The sequence below is a fragment of the Podarcis liolepis genome (assembly GCF_965112155.1).
Source record: "Podarcis liolepis genome assembly, chromosome: 2".
Taxonomy (NCBI): Eukaryota; Metazoa; Chordata; class Lepidosauria; order Squamata; family Lacertidae; genus Podarcis; species Podarcis liolepis.
This window is the reverse complement of record NC_139555.1, coordinates 74,818,981-74,842,337: the sequence shown is the minus strand read 5'-3', so window position 1 is coordinate 74,842,337 and position 23,357 is coordinate 74,818,981. Positions and strand designations below refer to the sequence as shown.

The 23,357-nt window shown below is 44.7% G+C and overlaps 1 long non-coding RNA gene across 1 annotated transcript; it reads right to left on the bottom strand.

Moving 5' to 3' along the window:
- Positions 1 to 1,649: 1,649 nt before the first annotated feature.
- On the bottom strand, positions 1,650 to 11,765 carry LOC310700066. The gene is made up of 3 exons (XR_014522390.1): positions 11,638 to 11,765; positions 5,832 to 5,987; positions 1,650 to 2,497 (listed from the first exon to the last, which is right to left on the bottom strand). It is a non-coding gene; the product is annotated as an uncharacterized lncRNA (long non-coding RNA).
- Positions 11,766 to 23,357: the final 11,592 nt, after the last annotated feature.

Genomic DNA, 23,357 nt, shown 5'->3' with positions numbered 1-23,357 from the left:
CACCCACTCTTTCTACATGAGTATATTTCTCCGGCTGGAGCATTTGCAGACTGGCAAATCATGATAATGACATCTAATAAGCCAATAGTAATGGGAGCACTTCTGGCTGGAACCACCGTCCCCAACCTGGAATAATTAGCCTGCACTACGCACATCATCAGAGTTTTCTGGGCAATAATCCTTGCTTGATACGGTTGGCTGTTACATAAGGCCCTGTTGGAATGGCATCTTTTTTCATCACACGAGCCTTAAAGAAAATGATTATGATTGAGCTCATTATGCAATTTCTTTACCTGATTAGGGAAATTGCTCACAGTCAGTTTTCTTACATAATATGCTTGGCACTCCAGAGTAGCTCGTTAAGGAGAAACAACATTGGCTGCCTTCTCCACAGAATATGCTGCTGCAGACGAACAAGTCAAGAGGTCCTCTTACAAGGGCTGCTGCTTGACATTTTAGTCCCTTAGGCACCTCCGTTCCTGGAAGTTATGGACCTTTCCTCTCCCATCACACCCGGTTTCTGTGTCCTGCCTAATTCTGTGCCTTTGAGTATGTGCAGAGTGCCATGATTCCTCTATTAGATAGCCACATCTGTCCAGTATGTACCGGAGACTAGGCCAAAGGGACCGCCCTTTAGAAGAAGGCTGCATAACTTGTGATCCACCACACCAAAAACTTCCCACCTGCCTGGTATGGCAGTATATCAGTGCCTTTGGAGGGGTGTGTGTGTCTACTGCAGACAGCAGTAGATCACCAGTGTCAAAGCAATGATTCTTCAACATCAACTTCACTGGACTGGTCATGTTGTTCGGATGCCTGACTATCTTCTTCCAAAGCAACTACTCCATTCCCAACTTAAGAATGGAAAGTGAAATACTGGCGGACAACAAAAGAAGTTTAAAGATGCTCTCAAGGAGAATCTTTTTAGAAATGTAGTATAAGCACAGACAATTGGCAAACACTGGCCTGCAAGCGCTCCAATTGGAGAACAGCCTTTACCAAAGGTGTCATGGACTTTGAAGAAGCACAAACTCAGGATGAAATGGGAAAACAAGCTAAGAGAAAAGCACGGAAACCTATGTCCCCACTGTGGAAGGACGTGTGGATCCAGAATTGGCCTCCACAGTCACTTACGAACACACCGTTCATGGAAGACAATCTTACTCGGCTACGAGTGATTGCCAAAGACTGCAGGCAGCAAAAACAGAAGGACTGGCAGGCCCTTGACAGACCACGATATGCAGATGGAGGATACAGGCATGTTTTGAAACACAAGCCATCACTAGCAGAAATGAGGTGGCCAAAATGTCAGAACATTACAACTGAGTATATTTATTTCACTTAAGCCCTTTATACACATAATGCTGTGTGAGAAAAGGGTGGGGAGGGGTCCTTCCTTATATTTAGTAGTGGAAGTAAGCAGATACAAAGGTACCTTCAAGACTCCAATCAAGAGATTTACCCCACATAGACATACCTGTTTATTCTGCCACTGCCTCTTGAAATCCTTTGCAGCATGCTTTCAGTCTAAGAATACATGCTTCTTCCTGTGATCTGGCCTCTTACCTGCCACATTGGCAAGAATGCGCATGGACACCTCCTGAGTTGGGCCTCAGGGTCTGTTTCATTAACTGAAGGAACGTGCAGGCTTTACGCATCAGAACTTTATTCAGTTCTTGCTGTGCTCACACAAGTCTGCTCTCAGTAAGCTGCGGTAAGGAGGAAGACCACCCTCGCCCCAATTTCTAGTCCCAACACTTCCTGTTCTCTTTATGGATCCTGGTTAGTTCCATTTGCTCTTGATACAGGGCTGGTCAGCCCGAGGCATTTCGTTCCCTGAGGTGGAGCAGCAAATCAGCCCCATCCCTCCCAAGCCAAGATGTTTCTGCACACAAGGCAGAAACTTTCAGAAGAGCCATTTCCCCTCCACAGCAGTGAAAATGCAACAAAACCACACCAAGTATTATTATTAAATTAACTACCTGCCTTTCACCCTAGGGCCCCAAGGCAAGTTACAACAATTAAAACACAATATTACAAACAGTTTGGAACAACTTAAAATCACAAAAATAGGGTGGGTCCTAAAAAATGTAATCTTAGGTGTCAAAAGCTGAGGTAAAGAGGTATATCTTCAGCATTTGCCAAAAGCTGTATAAGGAAGATGCCAGCTGAACCTCTGTGAGGAGTTCCACCGTTTAGGGGCTGCTCTCTCTTGGACCACCACCACCCCTGAACTTCTGAGGGTGGTGGGACTATAGAGGACCCCCTCTGCTGAGGAAGTGGGTAGAGAAAGAGGGGTGCTTTCAGGTATTTGGGAGCTGAGTTGTTTAGGGCTTTCAATAGCGGTCAGTTTGCTGCCTTGTCATGACCCTGACCCTAGCAGGGCCAGCCCCCCAAAAGCCTGCAGTTTAACCTGACACACACAGCAAACACAGACCAGTGAGGGCAGCTCTCAGGATGTCATACAAGGAAATGCAAGCAGCTTTTCTCATCAAGCCTGAAAAATAAAGAGAGAAAGATGTGATTGGAACAGACCTGTACTGCATGGAGCTAATGCATAAAAAAGGCATTCCGCTGCTGCCTCCACATACGCAAATGGCTTACATCTGAACTCCTAATCGCAGATGATAACCTTAGAAGGGGCCTCTGGAGTTTTCCAATCCAATTCCTGGATCAAAAGGCTCTCTGCACAATTTCCATATATGTATCTGATCTCAGCCCCAGTGCAGTAAACATTCCATGCAGTGAAGAGGGACTCGGCCACACATTTTGTGTCGAGGTTAATGGGAAAGTGCATCTTTATGATTCACACAGATTCACACTCCCAAAGACCCCTGTGCTGCTAATTCATTAATCCTTGTCTTGTGAGCTAAATTAATTTAACACTCCTCTATTGGGTGTGTACAGTTTTAAGCTTTAGTTTTAAGTTTTTTAATCAAGGGCTGAATAGCAGGTATAGGGGATCCACCTTGAAAAGGTCATTGTCATTCACAAGCAATTCTCAACATACCAAAACAGTGCTTTCCACTGGGTTGGTAGGGCATCAAGCTGTCAGAAGCAGGCAGGGTTAAAATGGAGCAAAAAGATACAGAAAATGTCTGTCTTTGGACATCTGTCCAAATAATGTCTGTCTTTGGACATCACCACATAATAGTTTCTCATGTTGTGAATGAAACTAGTTTCTCCCTGAGCTCACATGCTCCCCAATCCATCTCTAGAAAAGCCATGAGAAGGACCTTTATTTCTGTTTAACGACAGCTTGCCATATCATCTAATCTCCAGCTGTGGTTAATCTTTTGGCTTTTTTGAAGGAAGCAAACTTCAAACAGTGGTTGATAAAGCTGGCTTGTTTCAGCAAACCATCGTTAAGGCTAGAGATGTAAGAACACAGCAATTTCCATTCCTATCTGTATTTATCACAATCATCATTGTCTCCCTTCCACTGCAGTTTGGTTTCTGCCAAATGGTACATTATTCACCTCACTGTCCACTATTTAATTACATAAGTCATGTAACATGTAACTTACACTAATTTCAATGTAAAGGAAACAACAACTCAATGTAAAAAAGACATTAATTATGTGTAGTCGGAAAAAAATAAAAACATTCCTTCCAGTAGCACCTTAGAGACCAGCTAAGTTTGTTATTGGTATGACCTTTCATGTCCATGCACACTTCTTCAGATACACTGAAACAGAAGTCACCAGACCCTCACATATAGTGAGAGGGTGGGGAGGGGTATTACTCAGAAGGGTGGTGGGAATGGGTGATTGGCTGATAGGTGTGGTAAACCTGTTGATGACTGTTAACGACTGCAATTGGTCTTACAGCAATAAACCATAGTTTATCATGATGCCAACCAATGATACCCAGGTGAGGTGCTGAGATTATCCATCCACAGTTCATTTTGCTTGGTTCTAACAAAGGTATTACCCAGTTGTGGACTTTGGAGATTTCCCACCCTAATGGATTAACATGAGCACCTTTGCTTTTGGGGGGATTATCAGGCATCACTGTGCAAGACCAAAAATAGTTCACTGGTAGAATTTACCAGATACAAGTTTGGGAATCACTGCATTTCAATTCTTTTATGAATTCAGCATCAAAGTTGTAAAAGGGGGAGGGGGGAGTGCTTCTGAAATAATCTTTGCTCCCCGCTACGATGACCGCTGAGGCAGACCTCTGAAGCATCATACAAAAAAAGGAATCTCTGATGTGTATGTTACTTGAACAGCATGATGGGTTTTCATCAACTGGAGTTTCATGGTGTCCGTAACCAATTCTGCCTTTTAGAGGTTGCACGCAAAGTGTGCATCAGCATCAGTGCCTATTATCAATGGAAGGGAGTGACGCATCCCCACTGAATGTTTGGAGGTTTACAAGATTACCCGAGGCATGTTACAAACAGCAAGGAGGGGCACTATCATCCCTGATGGGAAAACCAGGCCTTGGTGGACAGGCTGACTCCAGCTACCACGTGAGTCAGAATGGATGACTAAAAGACAGCAACACACTGATGCAGGCAAAACAGTTACTAAGCAGCTGGTCCAGAATAGTTTCCACCTTCCAAAAGCCTAAATCCGGAAACCTTTGCAGTGCCAGAAATTTAGACGCTGACAACCGAACCTGCTGGAACCTATGCAAGGCAGAGCAAACAAGTGAGCAACGATAAAAATCAGTGAGTAAGACCAAGCCAAGACCAGCAGATTTAGTTTTTTGTATTATTTTTCCAGAATCGGTTACCAATATGCACGCCAAGTCTGAACTGTTACTGCACTCCTAGTGTTCCTGGCTTTCTCACACTGCACCATTAAACTGGGCCCAGGCTTCTGAGCCCTTTATCTGAAGAATCAAACCACCATCATGCCCTGCTTTCTCCTATCCATGGCACAGCACATGCTTTGTGCGTGGAAAGTGTGAGGTTCAATCCTTAGCATCTCCAGGCAGGGCTGGGAAAGACACCTGCCTGGAACCCTGGAGAGCTTCTGCCAGTCAGCGTAGACAGTACTGAATTAGATGGACCCATGGACTTGAGTTACCATGATGTAGCTTCCTATATTACCTGTGTTACTAAGCCCCCCAGCACCCCTAGCTGAATTCATTACCATAGCTTTAATCATTTGGAGATACAGTGGTACCTTGGTTCTCAAACATAATCCGTTCCGGAAGCCCGTTCGACTTCCAGAAATATTTGACAACCAAGGTGTGGCTTCTGATTGGCTGCAGGAGCTTCCTGCACTCAGTCAGAAGTCGTGGAAGCCGCGTCAGATGTTTGGCTTCCAAAGAATATTCGCAAACTGGAACACTCACTTCCGGGTTTGTGGCATTCGGGAGCCAAAACATCCGACTCACAAGGCATTTGGGATCCAATGTACGACTGTATCCCCGTTTGAAGATGGTCCCTAAAAACAACCAATGGTTTCCAATACTGTATTCTGATTTTAAGGTGGGCCTTAAAACATCCAGGGTGGTATTCAATGGACCTAATTTAGCAGCATTCATTAATTTCCCTGGGTCTACTCTGAGTAAAACTTAGCTGACTACTATATCCAATGATTTCCTGTGGCTATTCAGAAAGAACCAATGCACTGAAATGGCCATTCAGTGTCCATCTTGCTAATACACCCCCTTTGAAAGTTTTGGGGCAGGTTCTGTTTAATATAATTTAATGGTTTTTATGCAGCAACTCATCATGGTAGGCATCATCCTCTCCAGTGGGGAACTCCTACAGAGAGAATGTATGATCTGTCCACCTGAAGCCTCTGCATCACCCATGCGCAAATCATTTCAGACATTGCAATGGGAATGCAAAAAGCAGACCCCCTAGGTACCTGTGCATCCATTGTCAGTGATTCTCGTGCGGCGACCGTTTTGTTGTGGACACAAACTAAGGTCATCATCACACATGAGGATTGAATCAGTTCCACTGCAAATGTCAAGCCAGCGTTGACCAAGATGTATATCTTCTGTGTCTTCTATTTCATCGTCTGCATGAATAATATGCCAGCCACATGAGAGCGATTTAAATGCATTTTTTCACGATACACATGAAAAGACCTTAGGAGCCAGTTTGCACATTACACAGGAATGGAGAAGCAGCAGCATGAGTGACAGTCTGCCCCTATGGGTTTTCACTCAGGAATAAGATCCATTAATGGTGTTTACTTCCAAGTAAGTATGCATAGGTTTGTAGCCAGAGGTGTACCATTTTCCCCTTTCTTCCAAGTAAGGGATGAACCGACTCTGAGCATTGGATTGAAATAAAATACATCAGAGTGAATTATGGGTTAAGATTCTGGTTTTTATTTCCTGGCCCAGATGCAGCTTATATTTATTATCAGATGGCGGTATGGCTTCAGAATGTTTCATTATACAACCTTAATCTTCCCCCCCTGCCTGCACAAAAAGAGATTATCAGGGTTTGTTTCATGTATACTCAGATTGGATAATTGGGGTCTCTGAGCGTATATTGGGGGGGGGATCTCTTTAAAGCTGCATGCAAGAGCAGTATTTGAGTGCTCAGAAGACCATAAATTCTGCTATTTTATTTCCATAATCAGTTTGACCTTGTAGTGAATGGGAGCAACATTTGAAGTTCCCTCAGATTGAAAGTGGGGGAGGGGACAACCACTTGTGTAGATGAGTCGAAAGGGGCAGAAAATTGCTTTCCAAAATGTCCAGATGAAATAAATATGAGGTTTTGGGTTTTTTAAAGCTTAGGAATGACTCTGAAAGTTGGCTTCCATCCCTGTGACTTTACTGTGGCATTCAGCTTTGACCAAACTGTCAGATACAGCAGCTACTCATGAGCACATCCTCTTCTTATCAACTGCTGCCGTTTTCCTACTACATGGGGATTTCAAAAGCTCATGGGCCAGATCTCAGACTGCTCTTCTGGGGCACATTAATGGCAATACAATTCATTTTTGCCCTTGGCTAACCATTTCAATATGCGAACAATTGCATGCTATTTGCAGGAATTCCTTGCGACCGAAGGAGCAAGTGCCATTTCACCGTGTCTTTAATGAGAAGGCATAGATACAATCTTTTGCAGGTAACACTGGTTATTTTTCCCTCACTTTCCTCGCTCTGCATTAAGGTGACATCTGCTGGGAGATGTGGGTATGAAAGGTACTCATTCACGTTCCCTAGAGATGCCTGTCCCCCTAAGCAAGCATTTCTTGACCATTGGTGTGTAAAATGGCAGTCCCAACATCTATTCGGATGGAGAACAATACAGCTGGAATTGCTTGTGTCTTTCCCCATTCTTGTTGATGGCAGGCAGCTATGTATCCAAAGGAGAGAATTTCTCTGTCATTCTCTGTCATCAAACGATGAGCCATACTTTCCTACATCCCTTAAGGCAAAAGCGGCATCAAACTTCTTCAGCAGAAGACAAATGCTTCAACTATTGACCTGGGACTATCTGTATTTTCTGGTACCTGCCCCTGGTAAATTGCTTCCCCTAGTGTAGTTTGCGTTTGGGGGAAGAATTTGACATTTTTGATCCTTTAACTGTGGCTCATGTGTGAATGCATGTACTAGAGTTGCCATTTATGGGGGTTTTGGTTCTCTCCTCAGCGCCTCTAGAGCTACAGTTAATCTCTGAGTCCTGACCCCAGTGTACAGACATATTGAAAAGTGCACACGAATGAACACCAATGCCATGTTGTTGAGCTTTAGAATTGGGAAAACTCCACAAACACACACAGAGGAAGAGAAATAACACATTTTTTTTACTATCTCTACAAACATCCATTTGATGTTTGCTAGGAGTCCTAAATAAAGTGGGGCCTTCCCACTTCGTCTGCTTCCTTTTCCCCAAAGCTTGTCTTTCAACAGCAGCAAGGAGGAGGAGGAGGAGGAGGAGGAGGAGGAGAGATGCTCCTTATTTACAGTGGTACCTCGGGTTAAGAACTTAATTCGTTCTGGAGGTCCATTCTTAGCCTGTAACTGTTCTTAACCTGAGGTACCACTTTAGCTAATGGGGCCTCCCGCTGCCGCCGTGCCGCTACCACTCAATTTCTGTTCTCATCCTGAAGCAAAGTTCTTAACCCAAGGTACTATTTCTGGGTTAGCAGAGTCTGTAACCTGAAGCGCCTGTAACCTGAAGCGCCTGTAACCCGAGATACCACTGTATTTATTTATTTATTGCTGTTATATTGCACCATTCCTCCAAGAATGTCAAAGTAACACACACACCCCTACTCATTTTGTCTTCAGAACAACCCAGTGTGGTAGGTTAGTCTAAGAGACAGAATGACCGGCCCAAGTGGGTGAGTGGGTGAGCCTCATAGCTGAGTGGGAATTTGAACCCTGGTCTTCCGGGTGCTAGTCCAAGACTCTAACCAGTACCCCACACTTGATCCACCACACTGGCTTCATGAGGCCCCAAAACCTTATGAGCCGGAAGTCCTCAGTAAGATATTTGGGATCTTCATTTTTGGCTGGGCTTCCAGTCCTTGCTAAGTGCACATTTACATGTGACAGCTAGTGATATTCACTGGGAATAAGCATCTTTTGCTTTCATACCATGTGACAAGACCCAGGCGGTGGCTAACTTGAGTTGCTCCTTGGTTGTTCAAACGTAAAATATCAGGACGCCGCTTCCACTCTGTTCCCCCAATGCCTGCCAAATTAAATAGTTCATTGTTGCTGCTTGAGTTGCAGCTATTCTGAGTCTTATAATAAGAGCAACAGATCACCTGTGGAATACAAACATTATATTGAACATCCTTAAGTTCGGGAAACTGCCAGGAATGGGAACTAACAGCTCTGGCCTCAGAAGCCTACAGCAAAGGGGCTGACTGCATATGAAATGACACTGGGCCCAGCAAATGTGGGGAGAAGGACAATTGAGGAGGACATTTTGAAAGGCTAGTCCATGCATTAGGCAGAGCAAAGCAGCTGCCTCAAACAGCTGGCGTTGGCTGTCATGAAAGGGCAGGAGAACGTGAGTTACTTAATTTATTGTTGCTTATTTATACTCCTGGGGGTGAGGGGTAGCAAGGCTTTGTGGGGTTTGTGCCTCAAGTGCCAAAATCACTTGGCTGGCCTTGGCTACTCTTAGAAAGTAAGAAAAGCCCTGTTGGGCCCATCAAAGATCTATCTCAGGCATAGGCAAACAGATGTTTTTGGCCTACAACTCCCATCATCCCTAGCTAACAGGACCAGTGGTCAGGGATGATGGGAGTTGTAGTCCCAAAACATCAGGAGGGCTGAGTTTGCCTATGCCTGACCTATCTAGTCCATCACCATGCTCTCAGGGTGCCAAATGCCCACAAGCAGGTCCTATTCACCTTGGGGTTGAAGGTGGAAATGATATGCTATTCTACCTCAGCCAGCAAAATGTCTTAGGCCAGCCCACCTCCCATTTCCCATAGCGTCCAACCAGAGCCTTCTGGAAAGGCCACTAGCAGGACTGTCTGCTGCTGCTGCTATTCTCCAGTGAAATCCTGCCTCTGAACTTGGAGTCGACAGAGCCACCACCCATGACTAACACCCATATTCTCCATATGGGGAAAGCTACACCTGTTCCATTTCCGCCTTTCGTGAACCTGTTAACAGCCTAGAAGCCTTGCCCCTCAAAGAGCTGTGAGTTGGATAAATCCAGTTCCTCCTTGTCCCATTCCCAATTCTGAAGCAGCTGTCTTAAACACTTTTGCCACGGTGATTTGGGATAAATACGCTCAGACCAGCCCATTAAATGTGCCGTGATGCCCGTGACTCAGCGTCTTTGGAGCAAATGCTTCCCAGGGCTACTCCTCGGGTGGGGCATTTACGCACCATCCCTTGCTCAGAGCTGTACCCAACGACAGGATCTACCCTGTGGTTTTTAATTAAGTAACTCCTAAGATGCAGGCAGCCTCTCATCAGCGTCTCCTCCTCAAGACGGAGCGCCAGCGTGCCAATGATTATAAGCCCCTTAAGGAGAATGTGTTCCCCTTCAGGACTTATAATCATTTTTATAGTGGCGCTTGTAGACTCTTGCACTTTAATGAAACTTTAAGCACAATTACTCTGCCTGACAGTGGACAGGGCATCGTGCTTCAAAAGCACTAGAGCAGGTACAGTAAAGCTTCAGGGAAATAATCAGCCTCCTCTCGCTCGTTCCGTGTCTCTTGGAGCACGACCCAAAATTAAGAATTAGATGTTCGGAAGCAATGCAGAAGTCACACTTACCCCTGTGTTTTAAAGCACAAAATGGAGGAGGGGCATATCCCTATCCTTTACTCTCTTTGCATCCCCTTCTCCCAGCCTGGCAATCTGCTCCCAGTGAGCCATGGGGAAGGTAGGCCTGTTGGAAGATTCAAGAGCCTTGCTGCTCCTTCTTCAGGTGTGCTAAGAGCCCAGCTGCCTGCCTTGCCACGGGCTGCCCTCTCCCAATTTACATTTGCCATTCAGAAAATTACTCCCAGACGTGGAGTGAACTGCTTGGCACGTCCATCCCAGCCCCATGTGTAACTGCAGAATGTTGTGTGCTTGGCCAATCTATGTGGCTGGTGAGAACTAATAAGACGTGTTGTTGCCGACATCTGTGGCGATGACAAAACCCATTAAAATGCATGGCGCATTGTGGAGTTTTGTAAGCTGAACGCTTCCTGTGTCAAGGAGTTTTATTGTATTCACTATTCAGCAGAGGGAGAGGCATGGGTAAGAAGGGGTGAATGTGCTGGGTTGGGCACCACTGAGGGGTAGAATCAGACTCTGGAGAATTAAAGAGTGCTAATGAACGGCTGCTTTGTGGTCCCAGGTGGGGAGGTGCTGTTCCTCCTTTGTGATGTTGGGCTGTGTGTGTGTGTGTGTGTGTGTGTGTGTGTGTGTGTGTGTGGTGTAAGTTGACCACGCCCACTTTGCATCATTCATACCCACCACTGGCCTTACGGCCCTCCAAGGGTTGTTCAACAGGTAATGTGGCCCTTGGACCAAAAAGCGTTAGCTGCTCTTGGGTTAAGCCAAAACCTTCATGGCCTGTCATTCTTTTTTATATATATATATATAAAAACTTTGATAAAGAAAACAGAAGACCTATCTTCTCCTAAAGTTAAGTCTGTCTTCCTTTGTTTCATGAGCCAGTACAGTGCTACCTCGGGTTACATACGCTTCAGGTTAGATACGCTTCAGGTCACAGACTCCGCTAACCCAGAAATAGTACCTCAGGGTAAGAACTATGCTTCAGGATAAGAACAGAAATCGTGCTCCGGCGACGCGTTAGCACCAGAAGGCCCCATTAGCTAAAGTGGTGCTTCAGGTTAAGAACGGATCTCCAGAACGAATTAAGTACTTAATCCGAGGTACCACTGCACAATGTTCGACTAGGGCCAGAGGGCCATGGATTCTAATTCCCTCTCAGCTTACTGGGTGACCTTTGGGCAAGCCACACTCTCTCTACCTTACAGGGTTGTTGTTGGGATAAAAGGTTAGAGGGGACAGATCATGTACGCTGCCTTGAATTCCTTGGAAGAAAGGCAGGATGTAAATGTAACAAAGAAGATTTCGGGCATAGGGAGAGGAACAGTCCAAACTGAGTACATAGATGATGGGGGTGTTGACTCTTTCACTCCTCCGCTGCAGTCAAAATGGAAATCCCACCCACCCTCAGCTATTGCCCCAAGAGGAACAAACAACATGCCTCACCTGGAATGTGACACGTGCTAAGGGGTTTCTAATGGTCCCTTAGATAAGGAAACAAGATCCAGGTACCTGGAATTCCTCCTGAAGCAAAGAAGAGAAAAGCTTCATACAGACAGCATACGAAAGTAGCCTGCTATGCTACGGCAAAGCATAAGGAAATGTATTTGAGCAAGCTCTCATTTAGCTGTCAGGTGCTTTCCACCATTCCTTTCCCAGCAATGTTAATTACCAGGGCATTTGCATTTAAAAGAAAGTTGCTGTCCTTCGCAGAAATTCTGCCCCTCCCACCTTATTCACGCAGCAGCACCAGAAGCCAGAATGTTGTACACGGCCTTGCATTTGGCCCCATTGGAGGGTGGAGATGTGGATTAGGAAAGGTTCGCTGCTGGGCGCAACAAGATATGCTGGCATCCAGAAAGTCCCCCCACACACACACACACACAAATACTTCGGCATGTCACCTTTGTCCAGATTTATATAAAATAAAATAAAAGGCCTAAAACATAATCATCACAGAAAACAATTATGAGACACAGAGGTGCCAGAGACATCAGTAATACATGCCAGACTTTTTATACAATAGAAATAGAAAATATACAAGCCTATAAAACTAAGGACACAATTGCCATGGAAATCCCTTATTTTCCAGTGGGATGAGATGCTTTTCCAGATAACCTTCGTTTGTAAAGTTTTGCACACAGTCCTACTTTATTTTAGTTACTTTTTTTTTAATCCACAGCCATTATTCACAAAAACAACAAACTCATACCAAACAGAAATAAATTTGTCCTTACTTGTTGGACCTCTAGAGGTTTCCAGTTTATATGTCAATTGTTCTAGTACAGCTGATTCCCATACCTTCATGTAACAGTTTTGCATTTTAATCCCCCCCCCCCCATTTTTAAAATTGTTAAAAAAATTAAAGTAATAAAATACAGAGCATACACACCAAATATAAAGTTCTTTTGTGGAATTGTATAAACATTTTTTAAACAGCTTTTGAGAGTTTTACAGGAAAAGCAACCCATGCTACTTCCCATGTATGCAGTTGGTGAGTCAGTTAATAACCCATCCCACTGGAAAATAAGGGGAACCCAGTTGCCAACAAAGGTCCGTATAGTTAAAGCTATGGTTTTCCCAGTAGTGATGTATGGAAGTGAAAGCTGGACCATAAAGAAGGCTGATCGCCGAAGAATTGATGCTTTTGAATTACGGTGCTGGAGGAGACTCTTGAGAGTCCCATGGACTTTAAGAAGATCAAACCTATCCATTCTTAAGGAAATCAGCCCTGAGTGCTCACTGGAAGGACAGATTGTGAAGCTGAGGCTCCAATACTTTGGCCACCTAATGAGAAGAGAAGACTCCCTGGAAAAGACCCTGATGTTGGGAAAGATGGAGGGCACAAGGAGAAGGGGACGACAGAGGATGAGATGGTTGGACAGTGTTCTCGAAGCTACCAGCATGAGTTTGACCAAACTGTGGGAGGCAGTGGAAGACAGGAGTGCCTGGCGTGCTCTGGTCCATGGGGTCACAAAGAGTCGGACACGACTAAACGACTAAACAACAACAAAAAGTGTCCTTCAGCTGTTGGACTACATCCCCCATCAACCCTGACCATTGGCTGGCTGCAGCTGATGGAGCTGGAGTCCAAACCACCTAGAGGGCCACATGGTGTTGATGGTACAGAGCAGGGATGGATACCTGTGGTCCACTAGGTGTTGCCGGACTGCAATTCCCACCATCCCTGGGGCTGGGGCTGTTAGGAGTTGGTGTCCAAGAACAACATCTGGAGGGCCGCAGGTGAGTTGTGCAAGCAGGAGGAACCTGGCTTTGAGTTCAAAGATATATTCCAGTCTCTTCCCACTTGGCGCCTTCCAGACGTTTTGAACTGTGGTGTCCCTCAACCCCAGCCAGAAGGCTGAGCTATAGCTTTAAGAAACCAGTGGCAAAATAAATGACACACATACACACATCGTTGTGCAATGTCCAGTGGGACTTAGTATACTAATCTCCCCCCACTCTTTAATCTTTGCCTCTTGCCTGGAACCTTGCAGCAAAAGGGCAATCCCGAGAGGCAAAGGGACGGGTAATTGCTGCGAAGAATGCAACCTCCCCGACGTGTTGTCGGGAAGATCTTCTCAATGGCTGCTTCCAAAGGTCAAAGAGAACAAGGATACCTGCAGGCCGCAGGAAGGAGACGGAGAACATCCACCTCCAAAGGCTGCTTACTCAGCAGCTGTTGCAGTGCAGCTTATTCTGGTCGAGTGGGGGGTGGGGGGGCAGGATACCATCGAAGCTGAGTTAATAATGCTAAAAGGCAGCGTCAGACTTCCTGCCCCGATGGAGATGTTTTATTTGGTAAGGCAAAAACTCAGGGCTGATTCACACACACATATATCACATGATGTCACATCACTCGATGACTTGCAGCTGAGTGTGCAAACTGTCTTTGTTGAAGAAACATTGTGGGTAAGGTGAGAGCTGCGCTGCTCAGGAATGGCTTCTTTCAGGCGCTTGAGGGTGCAGTCGCCAAGTGGTGATAAACAGCCAGATGGCTCTTATTGATGAGGATGAATAATGCTTGCTATTTTCCGCTTCACATATTATTATCTCAGTGATCCTGGCAGTGTTATACAACAGGCATCAGGAACGGCAGGCCCAACAGCCAGAGGTGGCCCTCCAGAACTCTTCTATCGGGCCCTTCGGCCTCTCTGACCCTTGCCACACCACACCCCTTGCCACCCCTGAACTAACATCTCCTCAGCTGTTGGCCTGTCTGAAATAATGTGATTGTGGAGGACGGGGAGTGGTGTGTGGCATGACCTCTGACCTTTGCGTGGCTGGAATGTAGCTTCCTGTGGAAGGGGAAGAGCCATGTCCACTGCTCCTCACACATCACTGGCATGTGGCTCCCAAAATGTTCCCCAAAAGACTAAGTGGTCCTTGAGGTGAGGTGAAAAAGATTTTCCATCCGATATGTAAGAGGGGCACTGCATTTTCCTTAAGGGCTTCCTTCTTTCCCAGTTGTACAAGCATACTGTTTGGAATTGTAGGAAGGAGCATCCTAGGCTAGGAGACCTGGGTTCAAATCTCCATTCTGCCATGAAACTCACTGTGCGGAACCTAACTGAATAATAAATAAAATGCACTCTGACACCATACATTGTAGATTTAGGTTGGTAGCCGTGTTGGTCTGTTTGGAATTGTAGGAAGGAGCATCCTAGGCTAGGAGACCTGGGTTCGAATCCCCATTCTGCCATGAAACCCACTGTGCGGAACCTAACTGAATAATAAATAAAATAAATAAAATACACTCTGACACCATACATTGTAGATTTAGGTTGGTAGCCGTGTTGGTCTGGCACAGTCAAAATAAATTTAAAAAAATAAAAAATTGTCCAGTAGCAAACCAACTAAGTTTGTTCTGGGTATAAGCTTTCATATCTGTAGAAGTGTGCATGCACATGAAAGCTTATACCCAGAACAAACTTAGTTGGTCTCTAAGGTGCTACTGGACTTTTTTTTTTTTTTTGACCATACATTGTGCTTGGGTTGCTAAAGCCAGGGTTGTATCTAATGCTAGCCCCAACCAGAGTAGACCTGTTAAAGTTAGCAGACGTGACTAATGTAGGTTCGTTAATTTCAGTGGGTCTACTCTGAGTGGGACCTAACTGAATGTCAGCCACCTGGTCATGGATTGGTGATGCACAAGGAATCAAGGGATATTGCAACGGCCTGTAGCTTTTTGACCTGTCCATAGAAGCAGTGCTTGTGTGGCAATGAAATCATAGAATCATAGAATCATAGAGTTGGAATAGACCACAAGGGCCATCGAGTCCAACCCCCTGCCAAGCAGGAAACACCATCAGAGCACTCCTGACATATGGTTGTCAAGCCTCTGCTTAAAGACCTCCAAAGTAGGAGACTCCACCACACTCCTTGGCAGCAAATTCCACTGTCAAACAGCTCTTACTGTCAGGAAGTTCTTCCTAATGTTTAGGTGGAATCTTCTTTCTTGTAGTTTGGATCCATTGCTCCGTGTCTGCTTCTCTGGAGCAGCAGAAAACAACCTTTCTCCCTCCTCTATATGACATCCTTTTATATATTTGAACATGGCTATCATATCACCCCTTAACCTCCTCTTCTCCAGGCTAAACATGCCCAGCTCCCTTAGCCATTCCTCATAAGGCATCATTTCCAGGCCTTTGACCATTTTGGTTGCCCTCCTCTGGACACGTTCCAGTTTGTCAGTGTCCTTCTTGAACTGTGGTGCCCAGAACTGGACACAGTACTCCAGGTGAGGTCTGACCAGAGCAGAATACAGTGGCACTATTACTTCCTTTGAAGTAATAGTGCCACTGTACCTGAAGCAGAGTCCAAGTGGTCTCCCATTCCTTCCCCTACTATGGTCAAAGCTTTTGAAGGTTTTGCCACATTATTTCTGTCAATTTTGTCTTCATCTACCACCACCACCACCCCAACTGCTCCATGCCAGGGTTGTGTGACTACTAGGCATTGGCAGAATGCTCCTCAAGCTCCTCACAAACTCAGTTTCATATTGGTGGTTGATGCAATATTACTCTTGTCACTGTCTCTGACCACTTCATAAGGAGACAAACATTCAAATACAAGGACTTCTGAGGCAATTTGATGGAAAGGAGGATAAACTATTCCACTGGAGACTTCTCTGTACAGCTGAAGGACATGGCAGAATAAGCCAGCCAAGGCATACAATGGTCTTGCAACTATGAGGTAATTAAATGAGTTTAACAATTAGAATGAAGGTTAATTGAATTATGGAAGTTAAAAGGGAAAGTTAATTATGGAGTGCAAGAGGCACAATGATCAAAGCAGCTTTTCCCAGGGTTTTGTAAAGTTTTATTACCCTCTGCTTCAGTTGTATCAAAACTTTTCCCTGCTGAAGCTCAAACCGACTGCTTCTTTCTCTAGGGTGGTAGAGACAGGAGGAGGTGGAGCTTCAGAGATATCCCAGGTTCCTCTTCTGAATTTTCAGCTCTGCAGACAGCAAATTAGAAAGGGGGGTGGGAGAATCTGTGGCTGTTTGGTGCTAGATGCCTGCATGCAAGTCTCCCCCATGTGGTTAAACCACAACTTTCAAGTCTGGACATCTTCCAAGCATTCTTCATGTGGTTAGACCATGTTGAGGGTTATTTAGGGTACAAACGCAAACCCATGTCAGAATGACCCTCGGGGTCCCTTCCAACTCCATAATTCTATGATTCTATGTTCTGAACTGTTCATTAGTATGGTATTTTGTAATGTATGCCAGTCTTTTCACTCCAGCCTCTGGCATCCCCAATGGCTACTTCCCCAGGCTTGAAGAGGTATCTCCCCCTCTTCCTAGGAGCAGAGTGTTGGAAGTGCACACTGAGCCCTGCCAAGCCTTTATAAGCCATGTCCCCATATTTGTCTGCAACTTTGTTTTCATTTTAATTGAAAATTAGAATAGCCTAGATAAGCAGTACTGTGGGATTTCCTTTATTAACTAGGGATCCACATATATCTGTGTACCCTCACATACACATTGATTCTAGGCTACTGCCCATTATGTAGCAGTGTTAATAAAAGTCCAGCATCATATTAGGGAGAAGATCCTACTGGTGTTCCACAAATTTGCTTCAGTTCTTTAAGGGAAGTGCTGGTTATTTAAGTCATATTGCTTTCTCAAGCTATTTAATCTGCTGCTTTACTGACTAAAGCAGCCACTTGAGGAGGACCACTATTAATATTTCTGCAATCTTCAAGAAAATGGAAACTGAAACGTCTCTCTCTTTGATTATGGAGCATATCCTACAGGGTGCCATTTGCAATCTTGCAGCTGCATGGCCAAAGGATCCAGTGGAAGCCCTGCTACAAAGGTGGAATGCAAAACATGCCGCCTCCGTAGGCTTACCACAGATATGCCAGCAGAACACTGTCAGGGCAGCCGTTCTGTCCGTGAAGATATGTGGGTGAAGCAGCCAAAATGGGGTTGAGTCATGGAGGTGGCAAGGGGATAAAGATGGGGAGGAATTCAATTCAGTTCACATTTAAAGGCGAACCTAACTAATTTGCCCTTTCTGAAACAACCCAACAAGACGAGGCAGTCCTTCAAAATCTGTGTTTCTCTGAATCTTACAATGCCCAGTTATGTATATAAACAAGTGCATATACTGGAGGTAAAGTGTCCATCAAAATTCAAATATTAGTGAAAATAGCATGCAAAAAATGCTGTCTTTTAGGGGAAATTACCTTCTAAAAATATGTATATTGCGCAAAATTGCGCACAAAGTATTACAAGAAATGTGCTCTAAAATGTGAGCAAATTTTCATGAGGACTTATAAAAAAAAAATCACACACTGATGTGGAAATGTGGAGGGCTGAACTTAAGGTTGGAAAAAGGACAAACTGAGAGGAACTAAAATGGGTAGTTTGGCCACCTCTACACAGGGGAGTTTGACCAAATGAGTTTGACCAAACTGCGGGAGGCAGTGGAAGACAGGAGTGCTTGGAGTGCTCTGGTCCATGGGGTCACGAAGAGTCAGACATGACTAAATGACTAAATAACAACAACAACACAGGGGAGGAGCACAGCTAAATCCTACACTCCTCCAAACCACGGCCATGTGTCCCCATGAGAAGCAGAACTTCACCGCAGTCCCAGATCCCACACAAAGCATTTGCCTCCCATTGACCAGCATATTTGCTAGGCCTGCTTTAACAGGCAGTGTCAGGGAGCTTGCTTGGCTGGGCACCTCTAGCTGGTGCCTGCTTTCTCTGTGTTCCCTGCATGCTGCTGAAATGCCAAACACAACCCTGACTCAACTTGCACTGGTTGGCTGTCTCCATATGGATAATTTGGGCATTATCACCAACACAATCCCTGATGGGGGGGGGCCTCATAGTATTTTCAGGGTTGCTGGGGGATATATCTGTGGTTTTAAATGCCATTTTTTAATTCTTCCAGCTGTGTGTTCTCCACTCTCTTCCCAGTCTGAACACACATCGCATAGGATGACTGGTTGGCCAATGTAGTGGTGATGGCATGGTTGGTACAGACAACTGCTTTGCCATAAATAAATATATATATATTACATGCATTTAACTTGCAGTTCTGTGTTGGGAATGCGTCACTGGAATTAGTTACTCCAACATAGGAACATCACAACATAGGAAGCAGCCTTTGGTTCATCCAGTAAAATGTTGCCTTAACTGACTGGCAATGGCTGTCCTGGTTTCGGTTGAGGGACATTCCAAGCTCCAACTGCAGATGCCAGGAATTGAATCAGGAACTTTCTATATGCAAAGCAGATGTTCTACCACTGAGCTGCAGACCTTCCTCCCATAACGGAGAACACTAATGGCTATTCCTATCCAGTTTATCACTCCATTCTTTATTATTAGCGCGAAATCAACTCAAAAATCTTCATTTTCTGATGCATTAGAATTCTTACATACTCATGCACGCTTAACCAGAAGTGAAGCAACTGCCACAAATATCAATCTTAACTTTGTACCTGCTAAGCACTTCCAACAGTTTGTTCTGACATTGCATTGCTACACCTACAGAGCAAAAGGAAGTCCTTCAAATGCTTCTCTTCTGAGATTGGGGCGGGGGAGGTTGGCTCTGAAACTGTCCTTCTGACATTTCTTTTCAATTCCTCATGAAGCAAAAGGAATTCACTTTGATATTTTTGTGACTGACAAGCTTTTGTGGAAGCTCATGAAACCATTTCATAGGGATGTTCCCTATTCTGCCTTTCAGGGAACTCAAAACTTTTGGGTCTTCTTTTCCCTTCGAGGAGGTAACCCTGAAAACAGAAGTGTTGTATCTGATTAAGTACAGACACATTCAATTTCTCAAACACAAAGAGAACCTCCCCTTTTGAGGGGTGACTGTGCCTCTGGAATCAGACACATAGGTTTGTATGAGCAAAATAAAAGTACATATCTAGAAGTACGTATAGACATAATTGCATTTCAGAAACAACACATACTAAGCAATGTTTTGCAAAGATCAGTTTTGTGCAGTAAATTGCACCACCTTGAAAAGTGAATAATCCACAAAGTGTAATAATAATAATAATAATAATAATAATAATAATAATAATAATAATTTATACCCCGCCCCAGCCACTCTGGGCGGCTTCCAACAGAATATTAAAATACAATAGTCTATTAAACATTAAAAGCTTCCCTAAACTCTAGCTGCAAATATGTTCCTGCTGTGGAATAGACAAATATCAGTTATATATTGAATTTCAACATGTTGGCACCTGCTTTGAGGAGATGGCCAGGGGGAATCCAGTAACAATACTTTTTCATTAATATTCTTGAGCAGCTTCCCATAATTGCCTTTTTCCTTCAGTAGAAGGAGATGGGCCATCTTGTCTAGTGATGACCGATTATGGGAATGACTTGTCATCATTGCTGGTGTTTGACAGATTGGCAATACATTTTGTATTTGCAGGCTGAATGGTGCAGCTATTACTGACAGGCCTGCATATCCCATAACTGTTGGAGTTAGGCTGCACAGAGCTGCCGTTACCAACAGGCCAGAAATTGCCCTTGGAATTAAGTTTCATCAGCTACTGACAAAGCTGGAATTTCCATAACTTTCCTGAATTAAGTTGCATGGTGCCGTAATTAGTGGTATGGAAGGAATTTCCCTGAGAATGAGGTTTCTACTCTTGCAGTCAGGACAGACGTTTTCCTGAACAGACTTGCCAGAGAAAGCTAATGTGTTGTGTTACACCTGTGACCCTGTAGAGCTACGTGGAGTGATGGAATTGGAAACGAATTTATGAGTTGTTTTGTGGGAGCAGCAACAGAGTCAGTGACTGCCTCTGTTGGGGAAGACTGACACTTAGTTTGTCACCTCAAGCACTGGCCAACATTATTTATCCAAGACCCTTGTCAGGTGTGTCACCACTTTCTCATGCCGTTCCCATTCTTTCTCCCTTCCTCTGCATGAATTCAGTTTCTATATACTCTCTGTGCTTCTTAAATCATTGTGAAATGATACTTCCTGAAGACTTAAGGTTTCTGTTTATGGTCTGCACATGATTTAAACATTGGCTCTTCCATTGTACATGCAACTCATTCTGCTGCCTTTTGTCACAGAGTTTGTACTTTGTATTACAGGCAGCTCTCAACTTATGCAAGAGTTACATTCCAGGGTTAGTCCACAAAGCCAAAATCACATATAGTCAATACATGCTGGGTTCAATGGCAGGTGGGATTGTCAAAGTATTTTTTGCCAGACACCTGCCTTATTATTATTATTACCAAGTGTGTAAAGCTGAATGTGCACAAGTTAAATGCACATAAGTTGTGTGTTACCTGTATTTTGTACCATACTCTATTGCAGCATTTCATTCTTATTGTAAACCACCCTGAGATAAATGTTAAATATCATGGAACTATAACATATGCAATCAATATATGAACTACTGTTTTAGAATTAGTGCCTGAGTTTGCCTTTTTCCTCTTCCCTTCCTGTCCTTTTTCCTTTGTGTGTGTCTTTTTTTCTTTTTCTTTTTAAATAGGTGAGCAGGGACTGTCTTAATAAGTTGTATACAACCTAAATAGGTTGTATGAAGAGAGGGATATAAATGCTCTAAATGAATGAATGAATGAATGAATGAATGAATGAATGAATATGTAAACTGACAAATTATGTTTTGGTTTAGGGAGTGATTTCTCTCCAGTCCCTCCATGAAGATAGTTCTTACGTTTCCCTATAGGAAGAGCGATGACTCTGCTTGCTTGAGTAATTTTGCCCCTATGGAGTAGGCTGCTGTTTATGGTCTATCAAGCCTGTTAAATTACACACTGAAAGAAAACCCAACATCAGTGTACAGTCAAATGATATCTCCCATAGGATGCTTGAAGTGGTGTCTTTTAAAAAGCCTCCCATTAAATGGATTCTTAAGCAAAGCGATTTCCGTAACTGGCTTCTTAAATCAACTGAATTAAATCAATATCCAAACCCTGAAGGTTTCTAGATCCAGGTCCATTCCCCCCCCCCCCCCAGCTTCTAATTGTGGAGGTTTCACTTACATAAAGTAGCAGCAGGTTTAATGGGCTGTGCAGCCCATGTTTCCAAATAAAGACAAGAGGGGAGGGGAGGGGAGAGGTTGCTAAGTCTCCTGCAGTCCTTAACAATCTAATGCAAACAGTTGCTGTGGGAGTTCAGGTTGGCCTGCTAATTGCTTGGAATCGTTTAACACGACACACACGCTGTTAAACATCCCCACCTCTTGTTCCAGACAGAATATGCCTCACTTGTCCCTATTGTTCTTCGACATTTCATCGCACAATTACCGACATTGGAGGGGACGGGAAGTCAAACTATGACTGCAGCCCTCACCTACCATGTTGAGCAGGAAGGGATTTCAAGGAGAGAGCCTTGTACAGTGGGTGGCACTGTGCTCTAAACTACTGAGTCTCTTGGGCTTGCCAATCAGAAGGTTGGTGGTTCGAATCCCCATGATGGAGTGAGCTCCTATGCTCTGTCCCAGCTCCTGCCAACCTAGCAGTTTGAAAGCATGCCAGTGCAAGTAGGTAAATAGGTACTGCTAAATAGGTAAACGGCATTTCCATGTGCCCTGGTTTCTGTCACGGTGTTCTGTTGCGCCAGAAGCAGTTTAGTCATGCTGGCCACATGGCCTGGAAAACTGTCTGTGGACAAACGCCAGCTCCCTCGGCCTGAAAGTGAGATGAGCGCCGCAACCCCATAGTCGCCTTTGACTGGACTTTACCTACTGTCAGGGGTGCTAGCTCCAGGGGGGTGAGCCATTTTGAGGCCCCCCCCCATTGTCTGAAAAGTGTGGATGTTCTTCTTCCTGCTGCTGCTGCCGCAGAGGGGAAAGAGGGTCAGAGCAGCACCAAGAGGAGGAGGAGGAGGAGGAGGAGGAGGCACTAACCATTAAAGCCATGCAACTGCCGTGTTCGGCTCCGCCCCCAGGTCCTCCCAACATCCTGATATCATTTGTGCAATATTGCCCCTGTCCCCTGAATCACCCTCTTAAGTTGACACCCCTGGGTACTGCCAATGCAGGGGCCAAATGCTCAAAATGAATAAAATGAGTCTAGCAGGACAGCTTGGAACTGCAGTCTTTCTCCCAACACAAGCACAGTCCACAAACAGACCTCAAAGGGGCACCTAATAATATTTTTTTAAAGCTGTGGCTCCAGGTGAATTGGCATTGAGGAAACGGCTGCTTTGCATGCGGAGGGTCCCTGGGAGAAATGGGAAAGTTCTGCATTAAACCCCAAAGAGATCCTGCCTATCAGGGCTGGAAACCAGGGAGGGCAAACTCTAGTTCCCATTACAGCATGGCTGATGATCAGAGGTGATGAGAGATGTCATCCAGAAACATATGAAAGGGTCTCCCATCCATGGTGTAGGCAATGCAAAGCTAGGTAGACCAGTGGTCCATCTAGCATCCTCCTATGACCATGGAAATAACACAGGGGAAAGGAATGCATCTGTTTTCAAGAGGCTGCCTGAGAGACTTCCATAAATGACCTGAGGATAGCAACAGCATACCTTTCCCCCAGAAGTTGATGCTTGCTGCTCTTCCTTTCAGTACATACATGGGATCCAAAACCGTAGTGAATAGATTGCCTTGAGTGTCGAAAGGCAAGATATAAAGGCAAATAAAGAAATAAAAGAGGGAGCATGGTAGTTTCTATGTTCTACAGGGGGGATCTCGCT